This window comes from Lactuca virosa, chromosome 3, assembly GCF_052849685.1.
Source record: "Lactuca virosa cultivar CGN04683 chromosome 3, Lactuca_virosa_CGN04683_v6, whole genome shotgun sequence".
In the NCBI taxonomy this organism is placed as follows: Eukaryota; Viridiplantae; Streptophyta; class Magnoliopsida; order Asterales; family Asteraceae; genus Lactuca; species Lactuca virosa.
In genome coordinates this window covers 401,764,712-401,772,322 of record NC_136428.1, presented here as the reverse complement: position 1 = coordinate 401,772,322, position 7,611 = coordinate 401,764,712, and the positions used below count along the sequence as shown (strand labels likewise).

The window sequence follows — 7,611 nt, the reverse complement described above, 5'->3', positions numbered from 1 at the left end:
CACCCCCAAACCGGAATGGCGGAAACGTTCGGGGGCGGAGGACGTCATGTACAATATCACAACAATTTAATAATAGTAATCAAAGAAACAACAACCATTGTATTAATAGTATAATGATTACATTGTATTCGAATCATATAAAGCTGACTCCAAAAGTAAATAACAGACAAAGACTTGAAGCTACTATGCTCCATCTTCTGGAATCCGGTGCAAGTACATGTCTACTAGTGTCCTTAGAATACAAGTAGTTTTGAAAGAGTATCAACATTTAAGCTGATGAGTTCATAAATGTTTTGTTTAGAAAACAGGTTCTTTGTTCTTTGAAAAGCATGATGTGTTTCTCCAGAAAACTCTATATTTTCTGATGTAATGAATGTTAAGTAAAATGATTCTTACTAGCTCCTTCTGCGAGTACTTAGTGTATACAGATCATATATAATCCAGATCGAACAAACAATTGATTGTGTGGTTTTTCCCCAAGCCGACAACCAAACAAGGAACAGGAAATGAGGCGGACGCCACACATTCCACTAGTTGTCAGATCCTCATGCACCTAACCATGACGTATTCACTTGGTACTTTCAGAGTCATCTGTATTAGTCCTATGAATTCTGTTGAAGGTGTTTCTCAAGAAAATCCGATATTTTCTTAGTAAAAGCATGATATTACCAGTTCCTTCTATAACCACTTAGTTTATACTAGCTATGTATAAACCAATATCAAACAGACAATCGATTGTGTGGATCTGCACTAAGTCCACAACCAAACAAGAAACAGGAAATGAGGCGGAAACCACACATTCCACGGTCTATCTGATACTCTTCATACATAACTCGGATGCATAAACTAAAGAATCATAGAATTAACAAAGAATGTTCGTTAGTTGAATGATAAACCGATTTTTTGTAAAATATTGATGTTTGTCCTGGAAAACCCTATATTTTCCCTAAAGGTGAGTTGTTGTCTTAACTGTTCCAAAACTGTAAAGTACAAGTATTTTCCTTACTTATGTTGTTAAAGCATTGTTCTGTTTGAAAACCCTGGCTACCACCAGTAATGTATAGTAGTTCTATTAATTTAAAATAAAACTAATTGAAGTTATTACCATTCATACATTAATCGCATTATTTAGTACCAAATTTATGAGTTGTTATAACCATACATGACCATTGAATTGCCTGAACGACGTTCTTCGGGCGTCAGAATCGAAATGACTTTGTCACCTAGGCCTGCCGGCCTAACTGTAGCTAACAATTGTTGTGCGGGATTGTCAGTATCGTATAGATCTATACACAAACTCATGTTCTCCCTCCAGGAGACTATGGTTATAATCTCAGGACTTTTGTTAGTACTTAGGTAAGTACACGAAGATGCTCACTCATAAAATGCTATACTAACGATTAATTTTAGAATAAAATGAATCCTTTAAATTTAAATGACTGTTTGTACCCATAAACTATGCTCTATATGGTTTATAGTTTGTTCGCATGAAATCTATGTTTCGTGTATTGATAAGGTAATTGTTCTAAAAACTATACCTATTATAGTTTATATGTTTGTTAATGTATTCAATTCATGTATTATTCTGAAAACTTTTACAACTATGGTTGCATGTTGAAAACTTCTCTTATGCTCAGCATATTACAAAAATGGATATATTATCTAAATGTTTTGTAAAAGGTAATGATCTCTTAATCGTATCGTTTACATAAGTTTTTATCTTGTTAAATATCTTTTATATAAAATTACAAGATTTCTTTGTGTTTTGCTTGTATTCCCCCTCTCCCCCCTGAAAACGTTAAAAACAGTAAAAATGTAGGGGTATGAACTCACTCTGGTTTATGTGTACGTGCTGGACAACGAGACTGGAATGAGGACCCTCGAGTTGTTGTACGCGAAATTAACGGAATCCTAATAATAATTAAACACATATTTGCATTTAAATTAGTGAACCCATTAATTAAAGTGTTAGAAAACACTTGCTTTTAGTTTAGGAATGTTACCGAGACTCGATCGAAGTGGAAAAGTGGGTTTACAGCCAAGTTTCACGATTTAGGGTAGTTTGCGGCCGTGAAAGGTTTTCGGCCGTGAAATGTTCTCTGACCTTGAATGGTTTGCGGTCTTTGAATGGTTTGCGGCCTGTTCTTGGTGTTCTTGGTGTTCTTGGTGAAATATGAAGATTTGAAGGTTCACGGCCGTAAACCCGAGAATGAAGAGTGCTTGATTTGATGAAATGATGAATGTTTGATGCTCCAAAACAAGTTCCAAGGTGGATTGGATGATTTTTGGAGGATAGATGAGACAAACTTGAGTGTTCGGTTGGTGGGTTTAGAGAGAGAATGTTGAGTTTTCGGCCAGAACTGTAGAAATGAGGGTATATATATATATATATATATATATATATATATATATATATATATATATATATATATATATATATATATATATATATATATATATATATAGGTTGGGTTTACGGTCGGAGGTGGGGCCCCCAGGCCGTGAACGATTTACGGCCGTAAACGCGTTTGCGGCCGTAAACACCGGGATGAACAAGACTTGGTTGATTTTCGTAGAAAAACTTGATTCTTCGCACGATTTTAGTCCCGACACTTATATAAATTTAATTTATATAATCTAAGTTGTTCTCAACCCTTACGAGCTTGACAAAAATTGACAAAATAAATAAAATTCAAAATTTTTATTTAACGGGAATGACTTTTGTTGACGGGAAAGTTTCGGGTTGTCACACCCCTGGACCCCGTTCATAGGGGCGCTGCCTCCAGACTCCCGTTCGTTTAGGGGTTTCACCCATAAATGACAGCCTGCTTTGAATTTTGAACAAATTCAAACAAGTGTGCACTCCGCATCACCTTATTTGCTTAATGTTTATCAAGATTATATTTGGTCAGCAAATTAATTAATTATACTTAAATACAAATTGGTATTACAAATCGCTAACATTGATTGTTAAAGCATATGTTCATTTGATAATATATCACCATTTCTGATGGTAAATTCTTAGCGACTAGTTTTGGACAATAGTTGAAAACGTTTTAATAGTTTATCAAAATGGTTTAATTTCTGTAATGTAATTATTTTTTTATCAAGAAAATGATGATTTATTTAAGAAATACAATAGTCGACCATTTAATCATTGTGTTGAATAAGCAACATGTTGGTTTGATTAGCTCAAGACAAGCACGCTTGTCTTATGGCCATCTTTGTCATTGCTTACACAATTGCATGGTCAACCCTTGTAATCTACTCATACTCATAACTTCTAAATATTTACTTCTATTATTTCATATAATAATGATAACATTTGGGTAAAGAAGATTAATTAATAGAAGTATTTCATTCTTAATCACATGACTCCTAACTCCTTTATATAATATTGCCTTCATGTTGTGAAAACTCTAATATCTAATCCAACATATAATTTTTAAAAATGTTTGATTGTTTAGAAGTATATTAGATACTTTGATAAACCATAAAATGTTATAGACCTAAATCAAAATTGTTATTTTAGAATAATAATTTTCTCTCAAGAAATGTAAAAACGTTTTATCTTTTATATGAAGATAGCACAAATAGAATTTTGTTGTAATTTTTAAAAAGATCTCAGTTTAGAATCCACACCATAAATCGTCTTATTTAAGTAGATGAACTTAACATGTCTTAACATACTTTTAAAGTTTTTCATATAAAACAGACACTTTTTACTTAAGTCTTTGCATACATACGTACGTATATCCTAAATGCATGCCTTCGCTGACCCTAGCCATCCCATCTTGTGGACTTATAACTATAGTTAGTGGTTTACATACGAATTATAAGCCTTAAGACTTTTAGAACCGATTAGATAACTAAATTGAACTCATGCAAACCACCAGACAGAATAAGCATAATTTTTAATATTTGGACCGAAAGAAACAATCCTTATAATATCACTATTAAAGGAGTTTTTAACTAAATTTGTGTTTTTGAAAAACTTATTTACCTGACAGGTATACTTTTAAAATTATTACCGAATAGGTTATTTACTTATAAAAAAAATATCCTGCCCTAATTCTTTCTTTCTTACCGAACAAACTCCGCCCTTGTTAAAAAAAATATCCTGAAGCGGCCATATGTCTGTTATCTCCACCGGCAAATCCTGCAGCGTCTCCAGCCGGCGACCACTCACAGGTTCGATTCCACTGCCAGCGACTCCACTCACAGTAATTTTCTTTTAGGTTCACTCTACTGGTTCTTATTTGATTAGATTAGGTTTTTTAAATTTCATGTCTACATTTACGAGTATTTCGAATGGCTGTAAAGGTTCACTCTATTAACCTAAGATATTAATAAATTAATATGATATAATTGTTGTAATAAATACATCTTAGCTTGCTTTTTTAAGGGAACTGATATTTCCACTTGGTTTTCTCTCCATCCACTTAACAAAAATATAATTTTCCTTTTATGGCCTTTGAAGACTATCATCGTCAAAACTCTCTTCTTGATATCCATCCCTTAAATAAATTTCACCCATTATTCATATTTTGTTCTAGATTTTAATTTTGATTTTGTTCTATATTTTAATTTTGATTTTATATCTTTTTGGTTTCCCAGGCTAACTCTTAATTGGTTTTATTTTCTTTTTTTACTTCTATTTTTGTTTTATTTTTATTTTTATTTTATTTATATATTATTATAATAAAGAATATATATATATATATATATATATATATATATATATATATATATATATATATATATAATTGAATTTTGAAATTAAAATTAAATAAAAAAATCATGTAGATGTAATACCAACTCAACACAAACCTAATATAATTAGAATCACCTAAACATCTTTGTTCGATTTATTAAATGCAACTACTCGATACAACGATCTATTAGATTGTGTTCTTAGGCATCGTGATATGTCATACCATACACTAATAAAATAATTACGTATTTTATTAGTAATGTAATCTAAGTAGACATCGTGGTTACAAATAAAATATTGATCACCGACCGCGATTTGATTTAGTAGTTCTCACAATGGAATACTTTGAACAATTTTGTGATATATATTAGTTTGAATATTTTTGTTGGGAACATCTTACCCAAATAGGGTGAATATTTGTTAACGCCGCTATTGTATCACGAGAACTGGTATTTAAAATCATGGTCCATGGCCTCTATTTTATTTTTTACCGCTATACAAACATAGAGTGCACCAGTAATAAAATTTAATTTTTTATTAGTATGTTACATGACACTTAATAAATTAAATGAGAATGTTTAATCCCATAATAACAAATCCCTATGGCGTTGATATCACATTTATATGATTTTTATGTAATTTTTGCTTCAACATTTTAAATATTGTTGTTAATTATATATATCTTTATTTTAATAATATATAAATAAATTCGGAGTTAAAATAAAACAAAAATATAAATAAGAAAATAAAAAGAAAACCAAATAAGAACCATGTTAAAAAACCAAAATCGCGATTGTGGATTTCCAAATTTAAGTGTATAAAAATCAAAACTGTGGGACGAAATCAAGTTAATTAGTTAAGGATCATAATCTATAAAAGGGTTTTGATGGCAGGTGGTTTTAAAGGGTATAAATGGAAAAACATCAAATGACTTCTAACCCAGCGGTATCAGGTGGTGCCCTCCCTTTTTGAGGTCGAGGGTTCAAGTCCCGTCGTGGACATAGGTGGAATTAGGTGTTAGTTTATGAGTAGATTATATATTTGTATTTGCCGGTTAAAAAAAATAAAAAAACATAATTTTATTAAGTGGATGGATAAAAAAACTAAGTGGAAATATCAACTCCCCTTTTTAAACTGATTAAACCATTTAAAACATTTGAATTTAGGTACTCATATTTAGGTATTCACCAATAATTATGCCCGTTAAAAAAACCCAATAATTACTAAGAATGTATAAAACTTAAACATTGTTTCCTTTATTTAAAAAATTAAAGCCTAAACAATCTAGAATTATTTCCAATATTTTCATATCTGAATACTTAAATAATACGTAAACTGATTAAATATTCCTTTGAGGATTTGTTTTATATATGGTCTTGATTTGTGAACTAGGTCAAAAGTCAACCTTGATATTTATCTTCGCAAGTGGACGGTCATGATTTATTTAAAAAAGGTTACTTAAATTTGCTAATTACTCTATCATAGTACTTACTTTTATAGTAAAGTTCCATGTGCAGTATGATAGGAAAGCATGTGACAAGCTCTTGTATATAATCCCTTACCCATTCTTAATGTTTTCTCAACACTAATACACAACGCACAAAAGCTGAAATGGCTCAAATTATTCTCTCATTGTTGGTCATCTCTCTCACCATCTTTGGTTTTTTGGGCAAAGTCGAGTCGCGCTCACGTGCAAGGATGTACCTTCAGGCACAATGCCAACCAACAATATACTTTGATCTATGTGTGAGAACTCTTTTACCCTATACTACCAAAAAAGAACTACCAAGCCCACGAAGATTAGCTCAAATCACGCTAACCACATGTTTAGTCAAAGCTCGGTTTACCAAGGTTTATGTAGACATGATAGCAAAACAATACAACAAAACAAAGAATCATCGAGAATACCAGGCTTTGGAAGACTGTCTGAATCAAATCAGTTATGGAGTAAACCAAATTACTCAATCCGTCAAAGAATTACAACAAATGGATACAGATGTGGAAGAAAAATTTGTGTGGCATGAGAGTAACATTAAGTCGTGGATAAGTGCTGCCTTAACGGACACTACAACATGTATGGATGGACTTTTGGGGGACACACTTGGGAATAAGGTAAAAAGTATGATTAAAGCAAGGTTTTTGAACGTTAAACAACTCGCTAGCAATTCTCTTGGGATGTTCAATCGCTTCACTGCAAGGCATCGTGCTTCTCGCGCCATCAGGAACCCTTAAATTTGGTTATTATAGAGTCTCAAACTAAAAAATGTTTTTATGTTAAATTATATGGTGGTGTTAGAGAAATATTTCTTTAATTTAATTCATGTCGAAGCGATATACATATAATGGTCGATGTAATATGTGAATATCAAGTTTTGAGAAATATATAAATTTACAATTCTTGCATTGTTTTTGAAAAATTAGTCGTGACATTTGGTTAAACACATAATCAATAGATCAAATGTTTTTATAACTACAAAGAATATAGGCGATGAAAATAGAGTATACACCTACTTCTAAACAGGTAATAACCATTTAGGGGTAAATAACTTCTAATGTTCATAGAAAATTTGAGCAGCAGACGTTAAATTTGTCTCTAGAAATTGAAGATTTGACTCCATTACCTTGTAACCTTCATTCCCCCCTTATATTTCTATCAATTTGATAGAGAATATACATTCAAAAACTTTTGCTAAAGGACTTGCACACTACTTGTTTTATTTGTATTTTTTATATTTAATCATAACTTAGAAAAACGAAATAGTTATGAAAGATAATTAAATCGAACCAAAAAGAAATAAATTTAACAATTACAAAGAAAATAAATAACTTAGAAGAAAAATTAATATATATATATATATATATATATATACTAGCCGTTTACCCTTAACAAGCGACGG

The 7,611-nt window shown here is 31.3% G+C and overlaps 1 pseudogene; it reads left to right on the top strand.

The window, feature by feature from the left end:
* Positions 1-6,245: 6,245 nt before the first annotated feature.
* Positions 6,246-7,117, top strand: LOC145167753 (pectinesterase inhibitor 9 pseudogene; annotated as a pseudogene).
* The last annotated feature ends 494 nt before the right edge of the window (positions 7,118-7,611 follow it).